Here is a 14,242-nt window from a genome sequence, read left to right as displayed (position 1 = left end):
AGAGGAAGATGAGGAAGGAAGTGGAGGTGGCAAAGTGAAGAGGATGAGGAACGAAGTGGAGGAGGCACAGCAAAGAGGAGGATGGGGAAGGAGGTGGAGGCGGTGGGATGAAGAGGAAGAGGAGGAGGCAAGAGACAGCTGGGGCGAAGAGGATGAGGAAAGAGGTGGAGGTAGGAAGAGAAGGAGGAAGAGGAGGCAAGAGGCAGCGGGGTGAAGAGGAGGATGAGGAAGGAGGTGGAGGTAGTGAGGGGGAGTGGAAGAGGAAGAGAAGGCAGCCTGTTCACACCCACCATGGTGACAGTGGCGAGGTAGCTTTCAAGGGTGGCAAATTTCCATTGTTCCCCATGTGGTTGTGTTACCATTGAAGACAATGAGACATGAGCATCCATGAATTTTGGTATCCGTGTGGGGATCCAGAATGAATCCCCCATAGATACTGAGGGCCCACTGTACCTCTTAAAAAGTCAAAAATTAACTTTAAAAAATTCTAGTTGAAAACTGTTGACCTATTGGGGGAAACAAACTCATGGACATTGGCATTATTAGCACCACATTCATTCATACATTATTGTTTAGATTAACTGTCTCTTCCAGATTAGGAGTTAAATGTGGTGTGCAGGTTGAGTCCTATCCAAAATGCTTGGGACCAGATGTGTCTGGGATTTCAGATTTTTAAAAATTTTCTATTTTTTTGAATTTTTGAATACCTGTATTTGCATATATGTACATAATGAAAGAAGTTGGAGATGAGCTCCAGGTCTAAACACAACATTTTAAATAGTTTTGTGCATGAAACAAAATTTGGGTACACTGAACCACCAGAAGGCAAAGGTGTCACTATCTCACCCACCCATCAAAAAAGTTTTGAAATATAGTCATCCCTCCATATTTGCGGCTTTGATATTTGCGGATTTGATTATTCACGGATTTCATTAATATGTTCTCTCTAGGACTGTCTAGGTCCTCCAGTGCAACTCTGTGGTCAACTTTATCTAAAAGTTGCACTGAAAGACCATTTGTAGCTACTCCAGTGCCATTCTATGGTCAGTATATGTTGGACGTTGACCACAGAGTTGCACTGGAGGACCTAGAGATTCCTAGAGAGGTGTCCCCTTAGGTAAAAACAGTGTTTTTGTTATTTGCGTTTTTTCCATATTCACGGGGGTCTTGTTCCCCTAACCCTAGCGAATATGGAGGGACAACTGTATTTTGGATTTTGGAATTCCCAATAAGGAAGACTCAACATGTAGTGGTTGGAATGTTGGACTAGGACTCCAGAAAATCATGGTTTGAATACCTATTGGGTGACCTTCAGCAAGTCACAGTTTCTCAGCCTCAGAGGAAAGCAATGGCAAACCTCCCTGAACAAATCTTGCTAAGAAAATCCCATGACAGCTTCACTTTAGGACTATCATAAGTCAGAAATGACTTGAGGGGACACAACAGTAGTCTTCTCCAGTGTATGGACAGGTCATTCTGCTCTAAGTTATTGGTGAAACTGGAGCTAATAATGATCAAATAACCATATTCACATTGCTTTAATAATGTGCTTGTTATGAGAATGCAGTTTCACAGTATGTTGGAGCTTGAATAAACATGGGACCAGAACATGCTAAACAAACTTTGCTCTTGTTATTAATTGAATGCTACGGCGAACTGCAAAACTCCCCCACAAAGAGTTATGATACTCAGCAGTTTGCTCTGCCTTGTTTATCATTAATCAGCGCTATTTCAAAACGTTTTAAGGAGAGATGCAATACAATATGTGTCAGCATGAGATGTTTATTAGTATCTATTGCATATTATCTATTCATAGTTAGTCTCTACTCTAAAATCTCATTTCCCCATTTATTTAACAAAGGGTAGGTGGAGAGTAAATTTGAAAGGCCTAAGCTAATGGTAGACATCCTTAATTTTTTCTTATTTCACCTTTCAGAAAAAAAGAAACTGGACCCCCCAAATGTGAATGAATTGGTTACATAAATGAAGGTGAAATCTTGAGTAATGGTTGCCTTGACAACCCTTGATTCTCTTTGGAACCAACAAGCAACTATAATTAAATTATTAAAAGCACCTAGACTCCTGTATTAATAAGTTCCAAGGAAACCCTTAAGACTTTACTCTGTGTTTATACAAGATGAGTAATATATTAACGATCTAAAATATGACAGTATATTTTGATATCCATGTTATCTCACCTAAGGTGCAGTTATTCTCCTGTGAGCAAGTGATGGACAAATCAGTCTATTTTCATTGCATATCTGTTTCATCTGTGTGCAATCATAAGTCAACTCTGTCCTGTGTCTGCATCAGTCTGCAAATTAAAAATAACCAGAAAGAAATCCTATTTGTTTTTATGCACATTTTTCTGGAATATACACATATATGTATTTATGTATTATTTCTCCTAAACCACACACTTTTGTAGGCATATCTGAACTGAGAACAGTGCCACAAAATTCAGGGAAGTGAACAATTTGAAGGACTCAGCTTCCTAAGTTAATTTATGTCTTATTGGCTCATAATACAATGTTGATACAAATCAGGGATGCACACTTCTCTCCGCTTCTTCTTTTCACCTCTCATGCTGGCATCAGATTAAAAAAAGCCCTGGCTTGCATTAAGCCAGAGTGCCCCAGTATGTACTGGGGAAATTTGATTTAATGCTGATTAACAAACTAGAATTAATAAGACTCCTTCCCACTCTATAATTGTTATGCAGATGCAGTTTGATACTTTTAATATGGACTAGTAGTGTTCATAGAATGATATCTTGAGTTGCATAGACACCATGTGTCTATTCCAGTGCACATTTCTCCCGCTCTTTTCCCAGGACTGGGACTAGCAGGGCAAGGGATATTCTGGAAGAAAGAAATATTTGTGTGGCTATATACAAGGAAGAAACTATAAAACTAAACTCTGTTCAGCTTAGGTGAAATTCCGGTTTCAATTCCTTAGAGTTGCAGGCCTTTCTGAGCATAGCATGCATGTTACCTTCACAGAGACAAATTATGTCTGCTTTATAGTACAAAGTGTAGTCAAAGAAGATCATTTTTCTTTAGGTCAGCTTTTGACAATGAGGCTGTCTGACTTGAGTTAATCTAGTGCAAACTGGTGGGCCCAGGGTCAGCAGGGCAGTGAATCGGCTCTGGGGTTTATTCTAAACTTTTAAAGAGATGTCCAAGGTGCTGAACCTTATCACTCAAATAGGTTCAGCACATTGAATAGCCTCTTAAAATTTCAGTTTCAAGTCCAAAGCAGATTCACTTCCTTACTGGCATCAGATCCACCTCCTGCCACTGAGTGAATCTGCTGTTTGATAAGGTGAGTATAACACTTATTCATTTTAATTGAGAGAAAAAGGGTTTGCACATGGAACACAGTTGGTATCCCAATATCCTTGTAAAAACTTACTAGGATGGGTTGCTTCAGACACTGGGGAGGCCAAGAGGTTTCTACAAGTTCTGCCCATGCTCCCAGGACAGCCATATGGCAGAAAGACAGTTTTATAAATATCTTAATTAAGTACACACATGTGTTAAATATTTGAAGAAATGATAAATCTCCTCCCCCTCCCATAATATTTATTTAGGGGTTGTTCACATGGGCCAAAATGGCCCAGTTTACACCTGTTATCAAGTTAGATAATGCAGGTTGACACTCCCATGGAGGGATTGGGCCCGATCCTGCCAATACAGATGTGGATCCGGAGGATTCAGTTTGACCCTAGGGTAAAGAGATTCTTCTCTGGAGTAAAATATCCTGGTTTTGCTCAGAGTTTCTAAGGCCTGTTACAGACAGGCCAAAATAAAGCTACTTCAAGTCACTTTGGAGGTATGGTATTTCAATGATGCATGAGTCCTAAGAGTCCAAAAGCCGTACCAAAGCTGCACTCCAGTCCTTAGGACTGGAGCGTGGCTTTGGTGCAGCTTTTGGACTCTTAGGATACATGCATCATTGAAATACCATACCTCCAAAGTGACTTGAAGTAGCTTTATTTTGGCCTGTCTGTAACAGGCCTAAGAAACTCTTTGTAAAAACCAGGTTGTTCTGACAGCTCCTCTTCCTGGCTCCTTACTTTGCCAGCATGTAAATCATCTGCAATGCCTCCCAATCATCCCATCTGATGCAGAAATGGGGTGCCTGGTCCCATGGGTGCAGCCAGGCATCTCATTTCCATGTCAGATGGGGGAAATAATTGTTGTTGTTGTTATTTCTATCCCAGCCCTCTGCACAATGCAACCAGAGCGGCTTACAACATTAAAATATACATTCCAAACATCACCCCCAATCCCACCTCCCTTAAAATGCAATTAAACCATACATACCTAAATTAATAACAACAATTATTCTCAGATGATTCGCACACCGGTAAGGTGAGAAACACCCCCAGATCCTGGGTTGGCACAAGGAGGGGTGTGGGACCCAGGGACTAACCCAGGTGAGCACCTGGGACAGAATAGCACAGGTTCAGCCCGTGCTTTCCTGCTCTATCTGCTCAGGCCCTTAAAACACTTACACCTCACCTTTCCACAATTCAGTTCCTGGGAGATTATAACAAAACAACAATAGCAACAATAAAACCAACTACAAGAAGAAGATAGCAACAAAAGATGTAAGCAAAAAATACTAAATACTGTACAGGAGAATAAAAAGGTAATACATTAAAATATAAATACAATCAGTCTCTAATATTCTATATCTTCTAGCCAATTCAAAGCAATGCACTAAGTGCAACCTCTCAAGGCCCCAAAGCCCTCCTAATGAAGCAAGAAGAAACTCTAGGTTGAGGCAGAGAGTAGCCTGTGTAATGTTCTTGAAAGGGCCCTCTCTCTGATCCCAACTAAATGTATTTTTGAAGGCACTGGTGCACACCCTGTGTGATACTCTTTCATCCTGGAACACTATGGGCCAATTTAGACTTAACGTTGCTGGCTTCAAGCTACATATCCTGTGAAACTACGAATGAACATTGAGTCTATGTACTTTTCTCTCATACTCTCCACCTATATGTCAGCTTTGTCAGTTTCATGCATTGTTTAAATAAGATTTCCCCATTATTGTCATCATCTTCATTGTCATCACTTTAATGTATGCCTCTTTTCCATAGTGAGTTGGGCTCAAAACAGTTCATAACATCACATTATACCGCAACATTTCAAGATAATTCATATGACACATTAAGTATTGATGACAGTTTTCAAGAGCTAGAGATATAAAGCTCTGGGGGAAATGGGGGGAAACAGTTTTTTCCCCTGAAGCCTTATTTTTCAGGAATTATTTTTAAAAGGGATTATGGAATATTTTCTTTTCAAATAATGAATAAAATGTGTACGACAAGGTGTTTGTATATTTATTCCACCTCACATTATTTTTTAAAATAATGCAGCAAGCAGATTTTTGTGTAAGATTATGTACAACCATGATACTCAAAATGGTTCTCAACAGGAGTTCCCCTGCATCAGATTGATCTAAGCAGCACTGATGTACAGTATCCGATCATTGTTGTTCTTGCCCCTTTTGTAATTTGACCTTTTGTAATTTGACCATGTGAACAAGATTCTCCTGCTATGTCACCCTCAAATGTCATCTGAGCCACACGCTTCGTTCTGTTGTTTCCTCTTCAGGACAGATAACTATTGCCCCTCTACAACTCTAAGCCTTAGCTATCCCATTTCCATACCTCTGTTTTGGTTAGCTCTGTATGGTGTTTCTGTCTGACTTACTATCGTATGATTGGTTGCCCTCTGTCAGCCAGTAATAATAATTGAGACAAGGCCAACTCCTGGCAAGGTCTGGGTAAAAATCACCCAGCTACAGCCAAAAACAATGTACAGTATAAAAACGACCCTGCAGCTGTTGGTATTGGCAGTGCACAGCCCACTTTTCACAATTAAAAGAAACAATCACAGACAGTTGATTCATCCAAAGTTCCTGGAAGCTTTTATCTTCAGTTAAAATACAGTGGAGCCTCCGCATACGCTGCCTTTTTATAGGCGGCTTTGAGCATAGGAGCTCAAAGCCACCGGCGCGCATGGGGCGGAAGGGGCAGCGCGTCCCATTAAATTGAATGGGCGCGCGCACCGGTTGCGTCTCGCGTGCCGCCGCGCACGAGCCCCATTGGAAACAATGGGGCTCGAGCATAGGCGGATTTTTTTATACGCAGAGGGATCCGGAACGGATCCCTCGCGTATAACAAGGTTCCACTGTATGTACAGTTGCACCTCCATTCCCGCGGACTTGAGGTCCGCAGTCTTAAATATTCACGGAGGGGAGACTTTTGTTATTTTCAATAAGAATTTTCAGCCTGTAAACTCTAGTGTATCACCAGATTACAATCACAAGATTCCACAGGATTCACTCATGGCGTTGTGTTATATCTGTGTAGTGTGAATGGGCTCAAAGTGTAACAAATAAGGAATATACACATGTACTCCTTTGCTCTTGCCCTGAGATTCTTCCCCCTTGCCCTAGGGACCAGAAAAGAAGATCCAGACTCTCAAATTCAAGACAATATGGCAACCCTATCAGCAAGGTCAAAGTTGTGTTGCTCAACTGCTGTCTTTGTAGTATGACTCTAGGGTGCAAGAGATGTGAAAATCTTTCATTTCCACACACACCCTTGCATTTTTCAGAACATCCCTGTCATTTTCATCTTGTGTTTCACCACTTTGATTTTATTTTTTTAAATGGTGTACATTTTAGCAAGCATTTTTATGAACACATGTTTAAGAGTTGTTCTTTACTGAATGTATGTGTTGTTTTTCCAAATATATACATTTCTTTATGTATGCATGGTTTTATGTACATTTTTTCTTTGCAAAAATGAATGACAAGCCTCAGAAATGCAAAATCAAAATACAGTCCAATCTACCGTAGTCTCTGAAGGTAACAACAGTCTCATAGAACAATGCAACCTTAATTGTGGTAAAATAATAGGATATAACACTTTAGGCTAGACAGTGTAATTACACAGACAGAACAGGGGGACAAGGAGGGCAAAATGCCCGGGGACCAGACCTCTGGAACTCCTGGGCCTCTGGAAGCTTGGACCATTAAAAAAGCAAACAAAAAATAATTAATTTTTTTAGTATCTTAGCCTTCTAGAGTGCAGCCATAATGTCTGTTGCTAAATCTTAAAAATCTAAGACAGGGTACAGACCACCAGAAAGAGGTGCGTCCCCAGCGCCTCTCTTTGCTCTGCAGGAGCGCCACAGCAACCAAATTGCATGGCGCTCCTGCGCAGCAAAAAAGAAGCACTGGGAAGCAGCTCCTTTTTGCAGCGCACTTCTGCTGCCCCAAAGCGCCAGCAATGACATGGGGACATCGCAGCTGCGCTGCCCTGTTTAGAGGCAGCACAGCTGCAACGTCACCAGTACACACCGCGTCTAGTGGGTGCGCTGCAGTTGCGGTGCCCTCATCATGTGCAAGGGCTGCCGGGCGTGTGGGCGCTCTGCTCACCAGGTGGCCCTCGCATGTGACGAGGGTGCCACAAAGGCCTGTGTGTTCCGGGCCCAAGTCTTCTATAAACACCAACATGTTGTAATATGATTCAAACATGGCAAAGCACAACATATATGTACTTTGAGACTAGGACTACTAAACCCTAGTATTAGAGCTCCGTTTACAGAGCTACTAGACCTCACTACACATTTGGTGAAAAAGCATTTCCTAAAGTTCTCTTAAATGGGCAATACACCACAGTGGCAGGTACATGAAGTAGGGCCATTAAGGAGATGTTGGGAGTATGTACCACACCAGGTCTACACCTCAGAGGAGGGTGTACTCCCGGTGGGGTGGTACATCCAGTGGGACAGGTGCAGCTGTTGGGCAAGCAAGAAAGAGTGTCACATCCCTTTCTCACTTGCCCAGCAGTCATGCGAGACCGAGAAGGGCCATCCAAAGTCTGTGGCAACCCCCCTCCCACAATGGTTGCTGCTGGGGGCCAGTCCCTTCTATTTGAGATTTGGCATGTCTGATACCCCTGAGCAGCTACGCCAGACCTCAAATGGCTTTTGGGAGGCTGCAGCAGCCCCACAAAGAAGTGACTGCTGCTGAGGGAGGGGGAACTTTCCATTTGGGTTCTGGCACAGAGCTGTGCAAGACCCTAAATGGCCACCCAGAGATCACAACACTGCCCCTCCAACAGTAGCCACTGCTGGGGGACAATGCCTTCTGTTTGGGGTCTGGTGTGGCTGCTCTCCCTGAGCAGCTATGCCAGATCTCAAATGGCCATCGGGAGGTGGCAGCACCACCCCTTTTGGGCTCAAAGCTTCCTGCTTGGGCTCTAGCACAGAGCGGCACAAAACCCTAAGCATCCACCACAGCACCGCTCACCAACAGAGGCCTTGCTGGGTGGCATGTGGCCAGACTGGGGGACAGGCAAGCAAGGCTTCAGGAGGGAGGGAGGAAGGGAGGGCAAGGCAGTCCACCCTTTCCATGGGGTGATAACCACAGTGATGCCACTGGATACATGGGAATGTGTGCCATCTCTTCTTGTTTGATTTTTGATCAAATCTTCATTAGAAATCACTCATCACAAAAGTCTGCATACATTATGGCACTGTTTTGAGGTAGCATTAACATTTTGGAGTGCAAATACAAGTTTGGAACACAGATGAGAAAAGAAAGATAAGCATAGAAAAGGTTGTAGGAAAAGGCAAGCAAATTTATTCAACTTGGCTTTATTTATTTATTTATTTATTTATTTATTTATTTACGATATTTCAAAACCATCATGGGGCATTGCTGGAACTAATGAAAGCTTGATATAACATGCTCAAGCATTACCAGTTGAAGAGAAAGTTAAAGTTAAAGTGGGGTCTGTTAAAATATAACAGGGATGAACTAGCACTACTCAGGGTAAGGACAGACTGGTCTCACCATTTTATGTCTCTTTATTGAATATTTCATTTTGAATTAATTTGCCTATAAATCCTGAAGTTACAGCTGTGCCCATGCAACTAAACACTGAGGTTTGGCTTCTGGAACTATCATCTTCACTTTTTAGATTAAATTCTAAGTAGTACTGCCTAGAACTTGGTACAAGTTGCGAGTGTGGTTGAACTGATTCAAAACAATTATCACAATGCTAGCAAATTTAATTTATACGTAAGTGGAAAACTAACAAGTAGCAAGACCAGGCAGGAGCTCCGTTTCAGAGCTCCTTCCTCCACTGACGAAAGGGCGCACTAAGCGCCCTCGCATGGCGCGACGGCGTCACATCCGCGCCACCTCGTTTGGAGGCATGTATATGGGGCGCCGCCATCTTGTATGTCCTCAGGATGTATTAGGCTTGGGGGCGTCAAGAAGTGACGCCCCTTTTTAAATCTAGGATGTCCTGAGGATGTCCCTATATGCCTGTCTGTAACGTGCCCAAGATGATTTTTTTTAAAAAAAGATGGAAATAATACACAGAAAAGCTATATATAAAATGTTAAGGAATAAATGACACATGGGAAGAAGAAACATATGAAGATGAACTCCAAATTTGCAAAAGAGAAGTGAAAGCTGCACTCAAAGCAACTGGGAAGAATAAATCACCAGGAACAGATGACATATCAATAGAGCTGCTACAATTCACAGATTCAAGTACAGTTCTAACTAAAATTTGCCAACAGATATGGAAAACAAAGCAGGGACCCACAGACTGGAAAATATAAATATACATTCCTGTACACAAGAAAGGAGAGACAAAAGACAGCAGTAACTACAGGACCATTGCAGTAATTTCTCACACAAGCAAAGTCATGAGCAAAATTCTGCAGCAAAGATTCCGGTCATATATGGAATGAGAAATCCCAGAGAAGCAAGATGGTTTCAGGGAAGGAAGCAGCAAAAGGGATCACATTGCAAACATATGTTGGATAATGGAGCACACCAGAGAATTTCAAAAGAGAATCTGTATGTGCTTTATTGACCACAGTAAAGCCTTTGACTCCACAGACATGAAAAACTATGGAATGCTCTCAAAGAAATGGGAGTACCATTACGTTTGATCATCCTGATGTGTAACCTATACTCAGGACAAGAGGTTGCTTTCAAAACTGAGTACGGAGAAGAAGAATTGTTCCTGATCAGAAAAGGGGCCAGGCAAAGCTGCATACTATTACTCTTTTTATTCATCCTGTATGCAGAAAACATTGTACATACAGCAGGCTTAGAAACAGAGCCAAGTGGAGGTAGGAACATCAACAACCCAAGATATGAAGGCAACCCAAAAAAGTGCCAAAGTAGGCTTGATGATGAACATAAAGGAAAAAATAATAATGACCACATAATATCAACAAGTAAGTATTCATCCTAGATAATGAGAAAATTGGAAATAGTCAAAGAGTTTCCATATCTTGATTCAAATGTTAATCAGAACGGAGACTGCAGTCAAGAAATTAGAAGAAGTTTAGTGTTGGGAAGGTTAGCTATGAAAGAAATGGATAAGATCCTAAACAGCAAAGACATAATTCGGAACACTAGAGTGAGGTTAGCCCAAGCCATCTTATTCTCCCTCACCATGTACAGATGTGAGAGCTGGACAGTGAAGAAAGCTGCTAGAAAGAAAATAAACTCTTTTGAGATATGGTGTCAAAGAAGAGCAGTGAGGATACCATGAACTCAGAGAGCCACAAGCCTGAGCCTGCAGGACCTAAGATGAGCAATGGAGCAAGGGTAGCTTTTAAAAGTCTCATCGACAGGGTTGTCATGAGTCGAGGTTGACTTGAAGACAGTTAACAACAACTGCCCTAATACAAATGCACCTGTTTTTCTTTTTCAGCTTCTTCATACCTGGTTCTTTAGATGTCTACCATATTATTATCTTCCAGTCCAGAAGTGGAAATCATGAAGACTTCCAGATGTGGGTGGACTGGAAGTCCCAACAACCATAGCCAATACAGTCAATGATGAGGAATTATGAGAGTTGCAATCCAACAGTATCTGGACAACCAGGCAGAGATTCTATGCCACAATTTGTTCATTGTCTACCTCACAAGAAGTGCTTTGGTAAGGGCAATGTTTGTTTTATTGCTACATGGTTGCAGCTCATGAATCATGAAGCACAGGCTCAGAGGGTATCTCTACACCTGGGAGAAAATAATGTTGAAAAGATATCCAGAGTACAACTAATATTGCTAGTTTTCTTGAGGGATTTCCACAGTATTTTAAATGTGTGCCCAATGTTTAATATTACATAGGTTGAGATAATCCCAAAGAGAGAGTGATAGACTGCACAAAATTCAGTGGCCATAAATGTAGCCTGGAAAAATACTAATTGAAACATCCATTTCAGATGGTTAGTTGGAAAGACCATCAGGCAGCCTGAGATTGCTAGGGTCCTGGCCCACCTCTTCCATGGGACCAGTGTGCTCTGTGCAGCAGAAGGTGCTACTTTTTCTTATGGAGGTTAGGCATTGACATTTAAGACTTTAAGAGCAATTGAAGAAGGGAGGAGCTGTGCATAACTGATCCCTTTTTATGGCTGGTAGTACAGTGAAAAGCAAGGTGGTAATAATTGGGGCTTTTCTCACATTGTGCTTAACACATGTACAAATTAACTGTACCTAAGTCAGGCTCACCACAATGAATCACCATATGTACCTGCCCTCAGCTGAACACTGGACAGGAAAAATGTAAAAGTTACAAACCACTTTCTCTGTCTAAACTTTCTGACGATATACCTCAGCAGGAAACTGTTTTTAAAAAAATTATACATAAAATGAGAAAAATCTCATTTCAGCAAGGTGCAAGCAGCTGAAACAAACTCAGAATGTTCTGCCCTGTAAAAGGGAAGCAGTTCAGGAAGTATTTAATTGGCACCAATGAAATCATTCCCTTTTGCTGGCAGCAGCAGAACAAACTGTTCAGTCCCTTGAACAAAGTGAATTTCATTCTATCCATGTACAGCTAACTGAATATGAGCTCTCTTTCTCTCTACACATGTACACAATAAACAGTAGAACACAAGAACAGGCAGTTTGTATTGGTCCCAATACAATCTGTGTAAGGATATGAAGGTTCTCCAAACTGGTTGGGGATCTGTCATTACATGTCCAGGGAAAGGGTAGCCTAGGTGCTTGAGAAGACACCACCAAACCATCATTGCTATTAAAAAAGTGGCAAGATATTTGAAAGAAAGGGAGTATATTTATTTTTCTATGGCAATAATCTTATCAGTTGGACCAGTAGAAGACAGAATATTGTGGTTCAATCATCAGAAGAAGGTATTTCAGCACCAAGTGCATTTAATTCATTGGAATGGATTTGCTAAAGGACTTTGGCATGAGTGAATCTGTACCAATTGTAATGTTTGGAAACAATCAAGCTTGTATTACAATATGTAAAGGGCAAGTACTAAGACTAGAAGTAGAACTATGGGATTAAAATGTTAATTAGTAAAAGATTTGTTAATATTAATATTGTCCTACTAATTAATACTGTCCTACTGATGAGATGATAGCAGATATTTTAACTAAGCCATTAATGACACAGAAATTTATAATTTTTGTGAACTACATCTACCCTTGGTTAATAATGTTATTTACTATAATGACATCGCTGATAGATCTTGAGAAGGGGTGTTGAAATATGGACAAGATCTAGAACTTTGGTCATTATAGGGTTAATGGCAAGCTGTTGAGATGGAAGTGGTTTTCAGCGGTCTGTATTATCTCAGGCGCTGTACAGAGTGCCAGAAAGAGGCTGCCAGGAGCTGCCTCTCTTTCTCCTGTAGCTGCATCGCAGCAACCAAATTGCGCAGTGTGGCTATGCTAAAGAAAAAGGAGTGCTAAAACGCGGCTCCTTTTTGTGCCACTACAAATAGGTGGCAGCGGCGTGAGCACGTCGCTGGTGTGCGGCTCCATCTGTATGCTGTGCAGCAGTGACATCATCACTACGCGCACCGTGTATACTGCGCTGCACAGCAATGACATCCTAGGGTTGACGTGCTAGGGTTGCGGGGCATCTGGAAACGACGCCCCGAGGCAACCCTAGCACGTCACCAGGACGTGCTAAAGAGCCCGTCTGGAACGAGCCTTAATCAGCTGCTGAGCCTTTATAAGATTGGCCAGTGGTGTCATCAGGGTTGGTGTCACCCGGTGTGGTAACTCATGGTGTCACCTCCCAGTGAGTTCCTCACATTACTACACAATACAGAATCCTTAGTAATGTTTTTGTACTAATGTTATTCATAAATTATAATTCCCATAAGTCACGGAATGTAATTGTAATACAGTCTTCTGTCTGTTATCGCGGGCTTAGGCTCTGCACCCCTTGATTATCCACAGGGGTGAATGGAGGGAGTTAAAGTGGGGTGCGCATCCATTCAAGCCAATAGGGCTTGAATGTGCACATTTTTCATTTTTGTGGGGTGGGGGTCTGGACGAAAAAGGAGAGGCAACTGTAGTTGTGATATAAATAACAACCACAATTAAAATTATACTTTTAAATTACAGCATCATACATACTTCCTAAATGTATTTGCATATACATAGTTCCATGTGCTTAAAGTGAACATTTGATAAAATGTGACATTTTTAAATAAAATTGTTTATGTGAAGTTGAAAGCTTTCAGGGCTGGCATCCATAGGTTTTTGTGGGTTTTTTGGGCTATGTGGCCATGTTCTAGAAGAGTTTAGCCTTGACGGTTCACCAGCATCTGTGGCTGGCATCTTCAGAACATGTGAAAGTGTGTGTGTGTGTGTGTGTAAATTGTTTTGAAATTTGAAAATGTAATTTAAAAAATCTGGGGCCTCTCCTTTCTCCTCCCACTGAGCCTCACCTCACTCACACATCTCTTTGGCATTTTACTAAGACACAGATGAATGGCACAGCCTGTTTCTGCCACAAGGAAGATGTTTGAGGAGCAGTTTTGCCCCCCCCCCCTTTTAGGCAGTCACCTGGTATGGTCTGACACCCCCCCTCCCCTCAGTGATGCCACTGAGGTTAGCTTTCTTTTATGACTCAGTGGGGTGGCTCAGTGGTTAATACACCGACTCTAACTCTATGATTCTGATGACTGAAAAATCAGCAGGTCTAGACCCATGCACCACAGGACAGAGTGAGCTCCCATCACTAGTCCCAGCTTCTGCCAACCTAGCAGTTTGAAAGCATGCAAATGCATGTAGAGAAATAGGTACCACTTCGGTGGGAAGGTAATAGCATTCCATGCAACCATGGACCACTGAGTTGTCTTTGACAAAGCTGGCTCCCTTGGCTTAGGAATAGAGATAAGCACTGCCCCCTACAATTG

General features: G+C 41.9%; 1 protein-coding gene across 6 annotated transcripts in view; it reads right to left on the bottom strand.

Moving 5' to 3' along the window:
- The window catches only part of LOC149309408 (poly(rC)-binding protein 3-like), a 256,438-nt gene that overhangs the window by 186,746 nt on the left and 55,450 nt on the right, over positions 1 to 14,242 (bottom strand). For 5 of the 6 annotated variants that reach the window (XM_089532384.1, XM_089532382.1, XM_089532393.1 and 2 more), the window contains exon 2: positions 2,199 to 2,314. The exons of the other annotated variant lie outside the window; for it this stretch is intronic. The gene's annotated coding sequence lies outside the window, so the exon portion shown is untranslated. The remainder of the gene's footprint in view (positions 1 to 2,198; positions 2,315 to 14,242) is intronic. 6 annotated transcript variants of the gene reach the window in all.

The sequence above is a fragment of the Sceloporus occidentalis genome, unplaced genomic scaffold, assembly GCF_023333645.1.
Source record: "Sceloporus occidentalis isolate IW3139 unplaced genomic scaffold, rSceOcc1.0.p SCAF_7, whole genome shotgun sequence".
NCBI lineage: Eukaryota > Metazoa > Chordata > Lepidosauria > Squamata > Phrynosomatidae > Sceloporus > Sceloporus occidentalis.
The sequence above is the reverse complement of the archived record's forward strand: the minus strand, read 5'-3'. Positions and strand labels throughout refer to the sequence as shown.